Source organism: Carlito syrichta, unplaced genomic scaffold (assembly GCF_000164805.1).
Source record: "Carlito syrichta isolate Samal-C Ts95f unplaced genomic scaffold, Tarsius_syrichta-2.0.1 Scaffold301831, whole genome shotgun sequence".
In the NCBI taxonomy this organism is placed as follows: domain Eukaryota; kingdom Metazoa; phylum Chordata; class Mammalia; order Primates; family Tarsiidae; genus Carlito; species Carlito syrichta.
In genome coordinates, this window is record NW_007245927.1 from 154,526 (window position 1) to 174,716 (window position 20,191).

The 20,191-nt window shown below is 37.9% G+C and overlaps 1 long non-coding RNA gene across 2 annotated transcripts in view; it reads right to left on the reverse strand.

Annotated features, from left to right (window-relative positions):
- LOC103257669 overlaps positions 1-19,948 on the reverse strand; it is a 144,213-nt gene extending 124,265 nt beyond the window's left edge. The window contains exon 1 of one of the 2 annotated variants that reach the window (XR_002481821.1): positions 19,540-19,948. This is a non-coding gene — a long non-coding RNA (uncharacterized LOC103257669). Of the gene's footprint in view, positions 1-14,662; positions 15,167-19,539 lie in introns of those variants that run through there. The other variant, XR_504134.2, reaches the window with a different exon arrangement.
- Positions 19,949-20,191: the final 243 nt, after the last annotated feature.

Below are 20,191 nucleotides of genomic sequence, written 5' to 3' on the forward strand. Positions count from 1 at the left end.
TTCTCCAAATCATTCCCTAGCAAAGCCATGCTTATTCTTTCCTATGATATTTTTTTCTACGGTTATCTTTCGTAATCCTTCTTTTCCTTCAAAAGTTGTCTTAAATACTATCTTTTATGTGCTATCCCTACTCCAGTCTTGCTTGACACGGTGTCTCCTTCCTTTGAGAAAATCATAACATTTAATTCCTAGTTACCACTTTTGTCAAATTCCAAGCCATATCACAGTCATTTATAAATTTGACTTTCCTTCCCTATAGGTCTATACAATTTCTGAGATTAACTTTCTTTGACCCTCTAGCATCTAATATGGTGAAGAGTGGCTTGAAAGAATGAAATAATGACCATAAAAATTACTTTCAGATGAAAGGAGACTCACAGCAAAATCCCTTCATCTAACTAGACATCAAACAAAAATAACCAAGTGAAAAACTGAAAATTGTGAAAACTTCCTACTCCACTGAACTGTGGCTATACTTGTCAACCCTGAATGCTGACACTGCATCTCACACCCACCTCCCATAATACCTCAAGGTCTCAGCTGATGCTTTTGGCTCTTCCAGACTCCTAATCTGACCGTATCCAAAGATCTGATTTCAAAATTACACATGACAAGCAAGGAACTTGAGATTTGGATAACCAAGATCACATAAGAATCAGAAAAGGAGGTTGATGCCAAATTCAAGCTGATGATGCATAAGAATGAAGACACTTACCACATGGTAGCTTCCTCCATACCAAGTCACACAGCTGTGTGTGTCCAACCTGTGTATGCCATGCTGATGTGTCTAGACAAGGACACGGCTGAATAGCCTGGATCAGGCTACTGCTCTGCCTTATCTAATAAAGAGTCTTCAATTCTCCTTATCTAATGTGGAAAGAGACCGCAAGACATAAGACACACAATAAAGTCCATCTCAAATGGATGCACAAGAGGAGAGCCCTAGAACTGTCTTCCTGTGATTGCATGATGCGCCAGATGCTATTATCTAAAGAATGATAACAGTCCACTATGTTGAACAACTTTGGAGGGCGCCACTCAGGTTGTGTTGGTGTGAAGAGGCCATCCAGAGACGTGAGTACTTGGAGATGAGGCTAGGCCTCCCTAAAACTCTCTTCCCCAGGTAGGCCAGGCTCTTGGCAGAGGCACAACGTTGCAAGACCGGGAGCAGGAGCAACCGGGGAAGCACAAAGAGGCCTCGATTTCCACCCCCAACAGGCTCAGTCCAATTAAACACATACTATCTGGCTACTTTCCTTCAGGCTTGAGGAAAGGCACTGGGTGGTAAAGGACTGGCCAGCAGACATTCTTTACCAGAAAAGCTTGGATACTAGGTCAGGATGATTTAACCCAATCACTTCAGCAAAGACTCTTTGGAACATCCACAATGTAGTATGCATCAGCTTCAATGTACTACTGGGGTACAAACAGTTTGGGATTCCAAATACACTTCCTTGTCATAGTTAGGTCCTCCAGTTAGCCGTGTAATGTAAATGAATCCTAACGCTCAATTACAAGAACTGCAAGGTCTAATTGTGTGTACAACAATACGGTTCTGGTGGAAACAAGCCTCAATCTATGAATGACCATGAAGGAGAGACTTCCATTCTAGACCTCATGCAGTCCCTCTAGTGGCTGGGGTCCAGAAAGCAGACTAGTGGCAGAGACGGGATCTGAGGGAAAGCAAGAGTACAAAACTGCCTGGACGTGCTGTGCCAATCAGTCCTCCCTTTTCCCATCCTGCCCTTGCTGGTGCCAGGCTGTTCACCTCTCTTCTCTTCCCAGTGCTCCTACCTTTGGCTTCTGAGCAGATTGTTTCCTTTCCTGAACCACTGAGAACCAGAACCAGAATTTATTATCTCTCTCCTTTCTCTTTCACACAGGTGTATGCAAAAATATAGCACTTTGGGAATTTACTAAGGATTTTACCACTGGTAGCTTTTTTAACAGTTTCATTTTATGTTTTCTATCCCATTACCCATTCTTCTTACATTTAAAATCCTGTAGAAATATAGAAGGAGTCTGCGGTAGGCTAACCAAGAATAGAAGAAAACACATTGATTGCATCGAGGACATTTCACCCAAAAGCTGTGGTGGGAGACTATTGTAAGTTGGGGCATGAAAAATGGGAAGAGAAGGAGGTTCTGTCCAGAAGTAGTCTAAGAGAAACGAGGAGAAGATGGAGCAGAACATCGGCTGGAATGGAGAAAGAGGGACCTTTATTTGGCTACTTGATGAATTAGCTAATGGGTAAGTGGTCCCTGTTTGAAAGGAATGAATAAGACAGAGGATACACAAATTGTCAGTATCCTGGGCACAGAGAAGGAAAAAAAATGGAAATAGCAAGGAACTTAGAGCTTGAAGAAATCATATTTTGCATTGCTTTCAAAATATATGTGTATTAAGGATTTGAGTTCTATATTCACTCTCCTCAATACACCAATAAAGAAAGGGTGAAGGAAATAGTTTTCTCCCCAGGAGCCTTGATGTCGTAACAGCATTTTCATAAAAAGCAACACTGATAAAACTCAGTATATTGCTTTCTGATGGTCTCAGCTGTTATGAAAACAAAACCTGGGAAATCAAGTGCAATCAATGGTGAGCTGGCCCTTTAAGTGTGCTCCCTCCAGCACTGGCCACCCTAACTGTGCTCAAAGGTGGTATGAAGCAGTGGTTAGAGGATGCACTCTCTGGAGAGGCCTGACACTCAGCAGAGATCATGTTTGGTTAATTTAAGTGAGACCTGGAAGCAGGGAATAATTCTGAATAAGGCCTCAGCTAGCATGATTTAGACTTAAAAATTATATTTAAAGCCGGGCTCGGTGGCTCAGCCTGTAATCCCGCGCCTTTGGGAGGCTGAGGTGAGTGGATTGCCTGAGCCCGCGGGTTCGAGACCCGCCTGGGCAGCGAGACCTCATCTCTACAATAAATCAAAAAAAAAGTCAGCTGGGCATGGTAGCGCATGCCTGTAATTCCGGCTACTTGGAAGGGTGAGGTGGAAGGATCGCTGGAGCCCAGCAGGTCGAGGCTGTGGTGGCTGGGAGCGGCCACTGCACTCCAGTCTGGGTGACAGAGTGAGACTCCAATTCAAAAAAAAAAAAATTATCTTTAAATGTTTTAAATTTTCTTAAATTAGAAATCGTGTAAGAAGGAGGAAAGAAGGGCATTTTTCTTAAAGAATCAGTATAGGAAAAGACCCTACTCGATATCACAGGATTTTAAGGAAGCCTTTGGGAATGGGAGAGGCTGTATTATCTACTATAGGAAAGTATCAAGGGATATGGTTTTATAAAACAGCTTTAGTCCTATCTTGAAAAAAATTTTGAAAACGTTATTTATACTTTTACTTTTAGATATACTATGCATTCTGCAAGTCATGTTTAAATCAGGACTCAGTATAGATGGGTGAGTTCTTACTCATTTGAAAGCCATATTGAAAACTACATCATATAGCTTACTTATTTTCATGCATAACTTTGTAAAAATTGTTGAGGCCCAACCCTTACTCTGGTTTGGAGCTCATTATAAATTTTTTTTTGTAACATATCTGTAAAAAACATTCTTATTTGTACATAGAGATTTCCAGAGCATAGGAGAAATAACTATTCTGACAAGTTTCTGAAAAAATTTTGACTGTTTTATGAGAAATCATATGGAAATATTTTTGGATAACACAAGATTAAATAAGTCTTTAATCTTCTTATTAGTCAGTCAGTAGAAACAATAAACCTAAAGATTGTCATACGTTTAAATTATAGAGTGAAATGACATGCATTTTCAGAAACATTTTAAAAAGCAAACTATTAATAGTTTGCAAAATAAAACTGTATTCCATATATCTTTATGTATAGGCCCCACATGTAAAAATCATGGTAATATAACAGAATTAATTGCTAATTACACACTATTAATATCATTAAATAATGACAATTCAGAGCACCACCTTATTTACCACATCTTCCATGTTTATATACCCATCAATGAAGAATGCCTGAATCCCTCCTGTTTACAAGCATCCCATGGCCGCTGACCCTGAGAAATGAGTAGCCCTTCCCTTTCCCTTGTCTTGGGCACACTTTACCGCTATACCGTGAATAACAACCAGAGTACACACCACATTTCTTCTGGGGCCTCAATTATCCATGAGAATGTGGTGGGAGTTGTTGCTATTTAACATTTCTATTGTTATGGCTTGTGTCCTTAACTAGATTTCCACTTACTAAGAGCAACTATGCTTATGGTGACTTAATGCTTGCCCCTACAGACATTCAGTAAATAAGCGTTTGCTTTGCTTAAAATCATTGTCATCAGCCAAAGTGAGTTGTATATTTTAGATATAGAGAGTCGTCAACATATTCTCTTTTAATATGTCTTTAACAACCTGAACGCTTAAATGGATATGTTTACTTTTTAGGATTATGAAGTAATAATAGCACCTGCAATTCTATGTGTTCTTGTAATCTTTACATGATCCAATCCATGATGAAAGTATTCAGTGTAGTGCATTTGCTAAGTATTAGCTGTTATTATCGTTATCAGGGTGCTTTTCTGATGCCTATTTTCATTAGTTTCACAATATAATATATAAGTGCTTTGGATTTTTATAAAAGAGAGCATGGGTGCTTGTTACTAAACATTATTGAAATGTGGTCCTTTAAAGGTATAATTTTGCTAGTTGGTCCATGTCACAATGTCCCACTTCAAAGTAGAATTGAAACTAGTCAAATTTTATGTCTTAAGCAGCTCTCTCTTGCCTGTGAATTTTTCTCTCTTAAATCTCAAATGGAGAAATATGTTTCTGTTTTCTGTTTCTAAAATGGAGAAATATTGTTTTCTCTTCCTTTCAGTCTGCTTCATTCCACACACATACATAGTTACCCTTCTTTTATATGCTTCTCCATTTATTTTTGTAAAATAAACTTTTTGAAAGTTCCATCTGTAGCATTTTGAGATTTTGAAATACTGAGTTGTTTTATTAATTGAAATATATCTTTATTTAAATTTTCCCAAAGAAGCATCCTTGGTACTAACCACTGGGAAAGGCTTTTGGGACTCAGGTGAGAAGTTTTAAGTTTCAGGTGTAAAGAGAAACCACTGTCTAATCTCAACCATGGGCTTGTTTTCTCTGTATCCTCTCTTTTTTCTACTATGGGCATAATGTTCCTATTTCAGTGGGAAATTTTGAGGACAATATTCAGGCCCACTCTTTAGAGTTGATAAAGAACATGCCAATGGCCACTATGGTTAAAGCTTAGTGTTTACTGGTACCCACTGGTTCTTGCTTGTCATTTTGGGTGCTTCCTGCTCTAGGCTACCAGGAGTAGAACATGGGTTGTATAATAGACTTTAGCCGCTAAAAATGCATTCCTGCTTAACCTGTGCATACCCTAAATACTACTTCTTGAAAAGAAAGGTAAAACATAAAGCCAATGGGGCTATTTCATAAGCGTCGAGTCAAATCACATTAATGACATGCATCTCATTTGCTGACATCACAACCGGTTAAGAACATTCATAGGAAGCAGACTGAGTTGAGAGAAACAAACAATGATAATAGAGTCACCACAGCACAAATATTTCCGTGAATTTTGTCAGGGCAGCTCATCACCTATAGTTGGCATTATAGACACTCGCCTCACGTGAGACAAAATCATGGTCACAAGATAGACAACATTAAGAGGGAAAAGAATTTAAGGGAAAGTTTTCAGTTGGGCGTCTGAGTATCATACAGTCCAGTGATTTTTCCAGATGACCAAGAAGCATTTGATGAGATGAATTTCATGTCACTCCATCTGACCTTGGTGTTCCTAGATTAGACCCATCGAACAAATGGTAGCACCTACTCTAAATACTACAGGTTGCTGGTGTTGTGTTTGCTTCTGCATTTCTCTGTAAAATAATGAGAAGCAAGGGGTCTACTGGCTATGGCCTTGCTGATGGCACCACACCTCACTACCACACAGCCCTGCCTTTGGGGAGTAGCTCCTGTGTGAGGACGCTACGCACACAGTCAACTCATGTTAGAACTGGAAAGCATTTGGGAGGTTGTGGAGCCTGACTCTTGCACTTTAAACAAGGGCACTGAGAGGTAGACAGCTAAAAATTACTTGTTCAAAGTCATCCCCAAATTATATGGACAGATGACCTATGGCAAAAGTCCTCTCAACCCAGGATGCTTTCACATGGGGCTCTGTATCATTGTCTAGGTTGACTATGAATGAACAATCTCACTTAGAGAATATAAAAGAACACACAAAAAGGCAAAAGATGACTAGATGTTTAATATTAGGTGAAAATATTCTCCTGGAATCTAATAAAAAAGCAAAGTTTCCCTGTGTCATGGTCCTTTTTAATATTAGAGAGAGTTAGTCAGAAACTTGTAGCACATGTGCAGTCTAACTGATATAATCAAACCAGGCAAAATACAGTATTTTTCACACTTGGAAAAATTTACCCCAAAAATCGGTAAAGGAATTATTTAATCATCCTCCTGACCCTACCCTTAGTTAAAAATCTAGAAGCAGGAGCCAACAGGGGTGCTAAGGCAAGCCAAAAAGTTAGAAGTGAGGCTGTTGTATGGGCCCAAGCCACATGCTCCTAGTCGAGGGAGAAAAGAAAGAGACCGGATCATATTAGAGGTAGAAGGAGATGTGTGAAAATACTGAATTGAGTTTTTAAAAACTAGAGGTCCATTTTTCTAATGCTGACTGCCCAATCACCACTTTCACACTTCAGTTATGCCTTTGAAGCCAATACAAATGGATTAATCTATGTATGTTGGATTTTGTAAAGGTAAAGCATGAAATGTAAAATGCCATTGGCTATACTACTCCTTACACAACATCTGCATCTAATCCTTGAAATGTTGATATTTAATATTTATAATTTTTATCAGTCTTTCACAGTCACTATATTTTCATACTTATTCAAAGTGCAATATACAAGTATTGAAATGTTAGGTGTTAAAAATGAGATGTTACCTGTTGTCTCAAAAATTTGATTGTCTTCCCACTGTTACCAGCCCCTTTGATCAGATACTGTTTTGATCATTAACTTTAAAACTGGATGAACAGGTGGCTCAGCCCATTTGTAAACAGGTGTGTTAACTTGTCCCTGGAGAACAGATAACAACATTTCTTGGCTTGCACTATGGGTGTGGGTCTCTTAGGGAAAAGGATTGTTTTTGAGCTAATAAAATCCCAGTAACAACATATTAGCTAAAAAACATTTAAGCAGCAAAACTATCTCCATTCTTGTTCTCAGGACTATGAAAGAAATTGCAAAAACTATGAAGATTTGGAATACAAATTTCACATGGTAATTCAGTACCAAATGTGCCACACTAAACAAAGAACAAGTAATAAATTATTCTGAAGTTTATCAGGGCAAATTATTAAGGTTTTATTTCCTGTTATATACAGTTACCTAGCATCAACCAATCCCTCTCACTTTATGTAATCTCAGAATCCCATTTTTAAGCAAAGACGTGGTTTTTTGATGCAACTACTTAAATTTTCAATTTAAAATTGAAAATATAAAATGCTAATTCTCACCTAACTTGTCTTTTATAAGATGTAATGGCAAAATTCTTAATTCTAAATAAGCATAGGCAGGTTTGATCAGTCAGGTCTGACTCAGGGGAAATGCGGCTTACAGTCATCAGAATGGCTGAAATGCGTGACCAACTTCTAATTTGAATTCTCCTCTCCTCTTTCTTTTGATGACTCCACAGCCAATGACGAGCCACTGGGTGACCAGGCCACCGCCCTTTCAGCTATCTGTGCCCTAGCCGGAGTGCTTATGCCACACAGCAAAGGCAGAGATGAGTGCGGGTGGCCCAGGGGATCTTCCTGTTTGTTTGGAAGTTTGGCCTCAGTCAATAATCTAGGGCTTAACTATGTCGTCTCCAAAATGCTCTGTTGTTGATCTCTGGTGTAAACAGCTCAGAAATTGCAAAACAGACACCTGACATTTACCAGCACTCTTTCCTCAAATAGCTTTCTGTTTGCTGTTTCACACATTCTCAGGTAAGTGAATGCTTGCTTCAACCGTAACTCTGCATATGCTAAGGGGACAACTAACATAAATATTAAAAACTATTGTGAATCATACCTATCCAGAAAACTCAACAAATTTTAGCTCTATACTTTATAAGAAGACAATAAATTCAAATCATATGTGTTAAATAGAGATTATAAATGGAATAGAAACTCTGGTTACACCATGCTGTGCTACTGAGAGCTAATTTTTGGAATGATCACCTAACTTGCCACCAAAGTATTCATCATCTAGGAAAGGGACATCACCCTACTATTCTTCTTAAGTCCGAAAAATGTTTATATATATATATCTCCAATAAAAAGTAAATCTAGAAGGATTTTTTGACTACCCTTTACCAGACATAGGAATATGAATATTTCTGTTATATATTGTATTATATAAAACATATATATAAATATAAATATATTTACATATGTATAACTTGATTCCATGTAGGGAAAAGATTTATCTCACTCAGCTCTATCTCCTTGGCTCTGTACCTAGTAGGTGCTCTATATATGCATGTTGCATGAATTGTCTATTAGTGGTGCTAAGAATGAAGGGAGTGGTAACTTTAAGGAGTCATGCTTTTACTCTCCAGTGTTGATTTGGGTAGTTTTTCTTCCAGGAGAACCCCTGAGCTGCCCACCAGTGTTGCTGACTCCAGATAGTCTGTCACTAAACTCTTCTAAAAGGCAGAACCTAAAAATAATTAATAAATTTGCAAGTAGGTTCAGAAAGAAGAACAAAAGGGAGGATCACCACCCTAGCAGCTGAAAAGTCCCTCTGGGGTGAAAACATAGTCTGCTTATCATGAACCCTGGGAATCTCCTTGGAATTAAATGCAAAAGCCCCAAAGCCTCCGCCCTGGAGATGAGGGTCTCAGTGTTGGCAGTGTGTCAAAGCTCATCTATGACTGTCTTTTTCCTACTTTCTTTGGTATAATTGGTCTTGGGGAAGAGCTCTTACAATGAGAGGAATGGACAGGGTTAAATTCATAACATGGTGCTTATTCACACCACATTAGCCATAGGAACACTACAATTAGACATAAAATTTTATTTCTGTGAAATATACTCTAAGCCCTAAAAAAGAGCCAGTAAAGAAAGGAATTTCCCTGGGGGGGGGGGGGGGAGAAACACAAAACAAACAAAACCCAAACCAGTTACTCTTGAAGATAAATAACACAGCACTATGAGAACAACTATCACCGTTGACTTCAACCTATAGGAGATGAGGTCCAAAATAGATTTGAATCCAGAAAATATGAGTAATTATGTCCTCTCATATTGGCCACTGAAAAATCAGAATTACAGAATTTCTTGGGGTAATACACCGAAGTTGCTCTTCATTTCCAAGTTATCTGCAAAGTAGGAGTGATCTCTGTCTCATGACAAAAGCCAGCAAGTCTGTCTGCAGAAAAGGCTTGTATAGATGAAGCCACAACCAGCTGCCATTAGCACACACAGCAGAACAATTTCCTTCTTGCCACCCCATATACCGTTTGCGCCCTCACTCCTGCAACTGGTGATGAGCAATGCTTTCCACGACCCAGACAACAAACAGCTGGATGCATGCCAAGAGACCATACATCCGTGGTCTACCGTGCCCTTTTTAATCAACTTCCTAATTAAAAAATGCCATGCTGGCATGAGGTATGAAGGGAGTAGGCTTGGAATATTTTACATTATAGCATCCCCTAATCCTGGGGTTGTTGAAAATCTGTGTTCTTACAGATGTTTATGAGTTTTTCTGGTGCAGAGATAGAATCAATTTGCTTGTGCCTGGCCCTCAAGACGTATTAAATTTATCCTGAAGGAAACTGGTTTCTGAAAAGCTCTTGCCCAGATGCATTAGGCAGGTGGGAGTTTCAGTGAACCAAAGGGTCCACTAGCAGATGCAGCATTGATTTCTGAATGTTCACAATCTACCAGACAGCTCCAGAGCAGACTTGATTTGATGGCTCTCTATGGGGTGCCCTGCAGACTCGATTATTTCCACAACCAGTCTGGCTAGCATTGTTTCATGGCGACAATGCTCTGTGCTTTCAGCTTCTGTTCAGATGGCACAGGCTAGTGGAAGGCGTGTACTAGGGAGGGGAGATTGGGCCAATTTTAAAGTCAGCCTCTAAGCATCATCCATGGCTCTTTTGGGTTCAGTGATGTGGTAGCCCATGGAATTGAGAAGTGATGCTGACTTTTGAAAAGCCAATCTGTTGAGTGCCATTAAAACACACTACGAATTTAGGTTGAGAACGTGGTATGAAGGCCCTACTCAAAACAGTGTTTGAACTAGAAATCCAATAATGAAAGTCTTTGTCAATGTATTTTTTAAAAAAACCCTCCTTAAATTATTAATCCATGAGTTGTTTGATTTAGAATCCTAAACCTGGCATTCCACATCTGAAAATTTCTTAAGCAAATGTCCAATATCCTTGAGGTAATTTTTAAAGATAATTTGAGTGTGCTATGTAGGCAGTCAGACTTTAGTTAACAGCAGTCAGTATGTAATATTGAGCCATAAAGTTCTTCCAACTATATTAATGAGTGCACAGATGTATCTAAAACAGGTTACATGGTACACATAGTAACCCGATGGATCCAATACTGTTTGCTTACACACAACCTTTCACATTGGCATTTAAAAAACACATATATACACACACTCACAAAACCATTGAAGAGATTAATGGCAGTGCTCCCAAGAGTGCAAAAATACATGTTAGTACAGCATTTTACAGGGAATAAGGTCAAATAACAATTCAAAAATGTTTACTTTTTTTTCACTCACAGTCAATGGGCACCCTACTAACACAATGACCTGTGCAGCACCCACGTGCAGAGTAGACCCACTGAGATCGTGGGCTTCCCATATGCCGGCCACCATGACCCTCACAGAGCAATTAAGTCAAAGAGCGCTCAGTATTTGGACTAATATTTTGGAATCTCTTTGATTATTTTAAGATTTTGCTGTGAAAGGTTGCTTTTCTTTCCAACATGACGTTCAACCTTAGAGCCCAACTAAAAATAGAAAAAAATTCCTCAGCAATCACCTTTTCAGTCAGGTACACATCACCCTCTGTCTAGCCTGGGACCTTTCATTGTCTTTGCAGAGCCCCTCTCCACAGGCCTAAGAACTGAAGAATGGCATAAATGGCTCTGTCAAGTAGAGGCGATGTGATATGATTTGGGCCTTTAAAAAAATTAAAAACCTGGGGTACACCTTTGAAGGCAACCAGGCACAAAGAGTCTTGTGGAGAAGTAGCGTGCAAGTCTTCCCTCTGTTTATAAATGGACACATTGAGGCTAAATTAAATGCTGATATATTGCCTCAAGAAAGTTATAACTCATTCTAAAACTAGAAGGAGTTATTTTAATTCTATAAAGCTTGGCTCAGCTCTAAAATGAAATATAGCAAAACACATAAGGTAAGTATGACTTTTCTCTCAGATTTCATGAATCTGAGAACAATTTGATACTTCTACTGTTTGAGTTACATTTTTAAAAAAACAAGCTCAATTTTTTTCCTCATTCTAGTTTATCAGCACATTTTCAAATGAAATTTTTAAAATTGTATATCTATACATGCACTGATAGAAAGATAGACAGTTAACCTATCATGAAAAAATAAAACTCAATTTGGGTATTCAGAAACTTAAAGTATAAGAGGAAAAATTATGAAAATCAAGTTTCAGTAGCTTAATATAAAGGGTTAATATGTTTTCCAAAATCTTATGTTTGTAGTGTAGGTTTAATAAAGGTAGGTTTTGGTTTGTTTTTGTTTTTGAAAGGTACAGTTTTTTTAAACAGAAGGAACCCCCCCCGAAAAAAAGTTGTATTTTCTGTCAAATATTCACTGTTGTTGTCTAAAGCAAACAGCCAAAGTAAAGCAACTCTTTTATAAAAAGATTAAAATTAAAAGCAAAAGGAAATCAAGTGGTCTAAAATATTCAGGAAACTATAAAAAGACAGTTAAAAGATAACAATTTCTACTTGAGTTCTACCTTACAAGCAGGTGAAATAATTAGGTCAGTTAAAATGAAAACCTTGCCTTTTAAGGAAAATAGGAATTATTAAAACAGGGTAGAACTATTTATCAGTGAATCCTCCCAGATGGAAGTAATTTAACTAAATATTAAAACACCCATATTGCAGTACTACAGTCACAGAATTATATAAGAAATGTGTCATTGGTGACAATAGAACATTAGAATTCCAGCAGGCTCTATTCTCAACTCTCAACTCAAAAGACTGAGTTGCAAAAATGATCTCCATTTTTCTGAAGAGTCCTGAGAGCATCAAAGATTGCACTAATTTGTATATTTCCTATCTGTAGATTCCATAGATCATTAGACACATAAGTTCAATTTTCACAATCTCCAGTAAGTTGCTGGTTAAATTAGCTAAAATCTTCTTCCAGCTAAGAAAAATATATACTAGTCAAAACTAATTATGTCTGGGCTTTAATTGAAACAACATTTGCTAATTTTGATGGTCTCGATACACAGTTCCAGAAAATATTAATTAAACACATTGAATAATGGCTGCTGTAAATTTCTGAAAACAATAATCTCTAAACAGTTAATTTTCACTTCAGACATATGCACGGGAAGATGGATGAAGCAGCTAGACCCAACCAGCAGCAAATGACGATTCTTTTGTTACTGACCATAAGGAGTTGAACTTTGCTCCACTTTGGGAAGCAGAACGAACGCTCCGAAGAGGACAGGGCGCACAGGACATATTTACCTGGAGGGGCTATCAAAGAGAAGCCTGAAGAATTGCCACACAAAGTAGTCCCCATGAATTATCTGCGCCTGCAGTCCCACTTGGCACCTCCAGCTAAGCCAGCGTCTGACAAGCAGTCGTTCCCACGGCAGCCACCCTTGCCTTCCATCTTAGGGACTCACCCAGAAAATTCTCCAACCTGCTCCACGACTACAAAACTCTTCTAATGCTTTTGAACGCCCACCATTTGTTCTCCATTCATCCAATCAACTTTCCACTGCACATCTTCTTTCTCTACCGGCGCTCAGACCCAGGGCCACTTCTCATCTGTATGCTAATTATTTTGCCACATGGACAAAAGTAATAATGCTTTCAGACAGGAAACTAACAGGCCTGAAGTCGAAGATGGAAATTAATAAGTTGACACCACTAAACGACAGGGAAGACGGGCATGCGTACAGAGCTCAGCCGGTGGGTGAAGTGCAGCCTTCGTCAAGAGGTGGCAGCCAGACGGCGGCGGGTCCTACCTGTGCAGCTGCAACGAGCGCAAGTTCCCTTAGAGACCACATCGCTGCCGAGGAGAACGTCAGGCGCATACTGCCGACTTACCCTGTCTCAGGCTGCATCCTTTAAGCAACACAGAACACATCCATGTCCCTAGATCCTAATATGTGAGGGGACTTCGTCGCTGCACTAGATCTGTTCAAGCTACAGCTGTGGGTTAAACTAGTGATGTCTAGCCCTCCTGTGCATTAAGCTTGCAACACAGTCCGACAAGATTGGGGATGTATGCTGGATGCTTCTTATATTGTACCCACAGGCCCCTAAATCTCCAGAGCAGAATGTGCATCATGTGCAGTGCTGTATTTAACGTAATAGATGAGAACTGTAAATACCAGAGTCAGGCTCTTTAATAGCTAGCAGCGAGGTAATGTATCTAAAAAGATCTCCCCTATCATGGATGTTATGGTAAATTCGTGCTGTGGCCAAAGAAACCTCACAAAAGTCAGCTGAACCTGCAGTATTTTAAGCGGCACTACCGGTTAACATCAAAACAAAACAAAAAGAGGTTCCCAAACCTGCCACTTCTTAGAACGAGAGAATGGCTACACAGGAGTTAACTCTGACTGATTCTTAAAATCTCTTTCTGTTGCCAACCACACTATATTATTCTGCTTCAGTAGGAGCTCTTTTAATCATTTGGTCTTAAAATAAAAGATATAGAACTATTTCTCCAAGAAAGTTAAAGCATTATCGACCTCTCAGCATTGTTTGAAGGGAAAAAATCAGAAAAAGTTTTATCTGAAAAGACAAGACAAAATATAGTTTCAAAAATTAAAAGGGGAGCATGGATATATGACTTTCATTTGTGTTTTTCTGACTTTAAAAAGTGCTGATTTTATAAATGGCTTCTTCAGTCCAACCATGAATGTTTGGCTCTGGCGGTAACTATACCATTATTTCACTCTCTGCAGACCTCTCTCTTATAACACTCACCGCTATGAAAGGCTACATTAAATCATAAAGGCTACTTTGGCACCTCCCACCCTCGCCCCTGGAAACTAGCCTTGAATACACAGACTCATGTTTAACAACAACTCTGGGCAGCATGCAGACATATCGGGTGCCCACGGTGGTATTACACTGAAGGAGTAGCTCTGTCTGAGAAAGGGTCCATTGTTGGCTTGTTTATACCAAACTAGGAGATTTTAAGAGGTGTTATAATATGCAATCAAATAAGAGCTGGAGACGGTCAGACAGATGAAGAAACAACTATTTGGTGAACTACTTAAGATAACATTTGAAATAATTCTAAAGAGCTAGGAGCTGCAACTACCAGGCAAGTGGAAAAAAAAACCAACAAAAACACCTTTAAAATGAAAGGAAAGAGGTACCTTTTTGTAGAAGAGCTGGTGGCCATCAAGCCAAGTCCTGTTCCGCAGTCTGTTTCTCACACATGCAGAGCTCTGTCTGCCATGGAGAGACCATCACACGTGCTGGTCACATTTCCATCTACATTTCCATTCCATTCACCTCTACCCTCTGGTGCCTGCACTCTATCAGCTCACTATCTCCAGTGAGAGGCGAAGACAGAACTACCACGAGTGATCAGCCCCTGCAGGTTTCCCACAGAACACAATGCTGACTGTGGCTTCCTTGTGGAGACTGACACAGAAGCCCTAAGTTACCAAGAACACCCTAGCTCTCAGAGGTAATTCCTCTGAAGACTGAGTGTCTGCCTGACGTGTTGAGACCAGACTTACTGGTTACTACAGAGGTTACAATTCCCTTCCCATCCAGCCCTGCTAGAAACCACTGCAGTCTGAAGCAAGAAAAGCTTTAAGAGAATGTCCTATGCCATTCCCTCTCTTCACAGCACAATACCCCTCACATTTAGACTAAAATATTGCCCTCCCCCTCCCAACTTTTCTGATAATCACCACGTGGAGAGTAGGAATTTCTTTAAAAGAGATACATTGTAGGAAAATTTCTCTAACAGAATAGCCCCAAACAGCAATGTTTATCAGTCTTCCTTTATATAACAAATACGCACTTATGCATTCTTTCTAGTTTTATAACACCTGGCTTATATTTTCTTTGCCATCTCTGAGACACCCTGAGGACTCATTGTGATGTCAAAGCCAAAAAACAGTTTCATTGTGGAAACATGCATAGAAAAATCATTGGGTATGCTTGAACAATGCAGGTGTGAAAGAGACACAGAGAGAAGAGAGGGAGGCAAGGGAGGCAAACAGGGACAGAGTTAAAGAGAGAGAAAGGACAGAGGAGAGGAAAAGAGGTGGAGGAAGAGAGAAGAGAGACAGGACACAAAGCTACTACAGGCTGAACCACGTTGTGCTGAAACACAGCTTGCTAATGGCAAATGTGGATAGCTGCTGCCTTAAAATAATCTAATATCAGAAAACTCACAATATTACTACAGAAGGAGTTAGCATTATTCTTGTGCAAGCTATGATCATTATAGACAATATTTTTAATATGTGGGGTATGAAAATTTAAAATGTTTTTTAATAACCCCAGGCACACATGATATTTGGATGTAATACCCTCCCCCCCCAAAATTACAAAACAAACAAACCAACCCACCTATCTGTATTTTCTTCTTTAAGTTTGTGGTATCTTTTGCCTTTAGCTTGTAAAAAGGTGGATCAATGTTAGGTATAGTGTTGTGGTATAAAATACAGTATGATGAAACTTGACTTGGTCAAAATATGTTTTTTTCAAGTTTTTGTTCATGCTTATTCTCACTCCTTCCAAAGGAATGCTACACAAATTTTCAGTGACAAAAAGAAAACATTCATGGAGAGTCCTTTTTAAAAATGTGAAAATTAAAAAATTGCATAATGTTATTGCAATAAAATTGTTCTATAGAGTAATTTGATTATAAGAATTTTTAAAAAATGAAGACCTCCTTTTCTGAATTTGTCAGTCATTTGCTTCCTGAACAGAGTTCTGATGAGACTTGATATCAAGGTGGACTTCCTAACAAAGTACTTCATGCCTATGAAAAACTGGTTACTGATTGGAAATTACAGCCCTGGACTGAAGGGTACACCCAGGTGAGACAAACTTCAATTACAGGGCAGAGTGGTCTTTACTAAAGAGCGTCTTACTAGTTAGTTCCTCTTAATCCACTGAGTGGATTTTTTAATATAATATATTTAAGAGGAAAAAAAGCTTTAAGTTGTTAGATGTTAAAAATTTAGCCATTAAAATGTATAATCAGTGAACAAAGTATTTAAGATGATGTAGTACGTATTTTTAAAGCAATATCTCTCCTTCAAATCAGACTGACTTATAGGTAGAGTTGAAAATCTAGTTAATACAACTGACTTTGAAATTATTTACTTGACAAGTTTTTTTTTCACAAATAATTAATTGGCTTTTAAAAATCAGACTTTGGAATATTTATAAAGGCAGTGGAACAAATAATCAGATTATGGGGTTATATTTTGAATTTTAAGTATATTTTAACAAATAGAAAAACTTCAAAAAGCACTGAAATTGTAAAATCACAAATTTCTTTTCCCTAATCTATTGAGCATTAACAAAGAAAGCAGAAAAAATCAGACAGTAAAATAATTGGGTGTATTCAATATTATGGTACAAATACAAAATTTTCAAGAGAGTAAAAAATAAATAAATTAGGTGAAAAACATAACAAGAACAATGAAAACAACACAGTAAAGAAGTCTCATTCTCTAAAAATATCAACATAGTTATAAAATCATGCTTATACATGTTTTGTGATCCAAAAGAAAGCTATGAATTTTTTGTACATCACTCATATATGGCCATGATTGTTAAGTCTTCAACCTTTATCTCAGCTTCTAACACAAATTTTTGAAACTGGAATAAGTTCTGCTGGTGGATGTAAGTTTAACTCAAGAGAAGTTGAAATGTATGTGTCATGTACACTTTCTGCCTTACTGTGTAGTACCAGAAATTTCTGGTTCATCTCTTCAGAGCTACATTTTTATTAATAATATATATGTTTGAATAAAGATTTTCCATTTGAAAAGCAGTAGTATTTAGTTTTTCAATCAACAGTTACACATATAGATGTAATTTAAACAAATTCATGTTTGATCATTAGGAAAATAGGGTGAAGTATACAAAGATGTAACGACATCTAGAAGTTCTTTACAAAATAAAAATCTTCAAGTATAGAGAACTTTACTGCCACTGTCTTTCAAACTTCCAATTGTGACCATAAAGGCTTCTCCTACTTCTGCCTCAACTAGCACAATCATTAGGGTGATGAAAGTGAGCCATTTTCACATTGCCAGTAAACTAGGAGGAAGTCAGTCACTGCTGAATGCAATTGCTATCAGCTGCGGACAGCTCCTGGTGCTGAAAGGGAAGGCAGAGAAGCCTTGCTCACAATAGCTCACTCAGCCAGCCTTTGAAAAATCACAGCAAAACTGAATGAGGTGGCAAGTGCTCAGGCTGAATAGCACTGTCTACAGAACAATGGCAGCCAACTCCAAATCCTACTATAATCACATTAATGAGATTAATCAGTGAATTAGCAGCAGTCAAATGTCAGGGAGGCAAGGAAGAATCCAACCAAGATTGGTAATTAACTTTTTTTTCTGGGGGGGGAGTTGTGAGGAAAAAGAATCAACTATACTATCTCCTCAAAAGTTGACAATTTTTATTCACCAATCTTAAGAGTAAATGTACTGATCAAAAGACAAAAACATAATCCTTCATATTATAATATAGACTCAGGTATCAAATTACTGATGCTTCAACTTGGTCCTCTGAGAAAATTGATGTCACTTTAAATAATCTTCACAAACTACCAGGAAATTGTTATTTAAAATTTGCAAACAGTGAAACTAATATTTAAAATGAGCTTATTTTTCCAAAATTCAAGCTACAATATAAAGAAATATGACTGATTTTTAAAAAGAAGCATTATATAACAATTACTGTTGCTTATGGGAAGTCTATGATAGTATAGAAGAGTTCTAAAAGTGCAGTCAAGTAAAGTATTATCATGCATATACATCAGCAGTGGTCTATTGTCTTTAATAAAGAAAATGTATTGTTAAAGTAGAACTTTAAGGAGACTTTCAGCCAATTGACTTATGAACTTGAGGTGGTAGAATCATACATGTTCCTTTAGATCAGTCAGGAAAAAAAAAACTTCCTTTTTTTGGAAATGTGTCACTTAGTAGCATTTATAACATACAGTCAACACTTTGGATTCAAAGTTCTTGAGAGGTGAAAACACATAGGAATGTGATGCTACTGTTTTATAAAAGAAATATTGTGCAAAATGCTTTTATTTTTGAAATAATCACATTTTCATCTGTAAAGAATGAATGCCTTTATTTACCATTTAAAAAGCTACATGACTTTTATGAAGCTGAACAATTAGAATTGAGCCTCAAATGCCTGAAAGGGTAGTAGTGGGGTGATTTTGTCTATGATATTAATTTTTTAGTCAAAATTATAAACAACAACTTGAACAGAAAAGCTCTTATATAAAATATTTTTACTCTACATGAATAACATAAAATATCTTTAACTTATACAGTTTTTATGCTACAATAAATTGTTATGTTTAAATTAGTACTAACCTCCAAATCTATTTTCTATATTTTGTGGAGCTAACTCTCATATTAATATTTACACATGTTTATTCCTTTATTCTGCTCCATTTTGAAGGTAAAGTGTGCAGTTTTAGCTTTGGTTTATGAATTTAAGTGGCATAACAAGACATATTTCTGTTATAAATAAAATGCTGTTTTATTATTACGAACTTCAAAATCTTTATTTGAGTTTTTCAACTTAAACAGTATAAATCAACTTTCTTGCTATCAGGCAAATATAGCAATACATCAGGAATAACTAATATTCCAACAGTCTTTGGATAAAATGATCTGCTTCATCTGCAATATAAAGTAATCCAGGAAAGTCTCAGGGAAGTTTTTGTTTCAGGATCCTCATATCATCCACTATACATGCAGCAAGTTTTTTGTTGTTGTTGTTGCTGTTTTATTTTTTAAAATGAACAACATCACGGTTAAGGCATGCAACTTAATCCCCATTTTACTTTAAAGACAGACTTTTGTGGATTACAAAACCTCTCGTCCAGGAACATTTCAGCTACCAGTCATGCTATAAAAATAACTTTAAAATGGAGCAAACAATAGAATTGCAGCCCAAGCCCTTGAACTACGATAAAACAGATCCTGATCACTAAGTCCAAAGAATTAACCTAATGAACGTCACATACCTCACAACATGACCACAACCGTTCACAAGCGAAAGACAAGTTCAATTTTGGTAACTGTGCTGGCTGAAAAGACACAGAACAGGAAGCCCTGTTCCACCACAAGTTTGAAAGGACGATGCGGAATATGCATACCACCGAGACGCAGAAAAGGTGGCTTTTTGTCTTCAGTGAATATTGATATCATAAACCATAGTCCAGGGAATAAAAAAAATTAAAAGACACCCACCAACAATGAGTAAAAAACCAGGGGGGCTTCGAGAAGACTGCAGGGAAAAGCTCTCTCACTCTGTTTAGTGTGCAGTAGCTTAGGGGAAAAAAAAATGTCGCCCGGGCAGGAATGACAATGCAGCCCGATAGGCTCGCGGCCTCAGGGGTCTGTTTTACTTCCACATACATCCCTAATGCACACACTCCCACTCATCCTCTCCCAGCCTTTTTTTTTTCCACATTTTTTTTCACAAGCTCCAAATCCCCGGCATATGACCTTCTGTTAAATAGATTAAAAAAAAAATTGCTTATCAGTCATGCAAATGAGGCTGAATTCATTTTCCACAACAGATGGCCTCATAGATAATGATGATGGAAGAGAGAAAATTGAATGTCTCTCACAAGGTGGCCATGGCAACCGAGAGCAGAATAATATCAATAATAA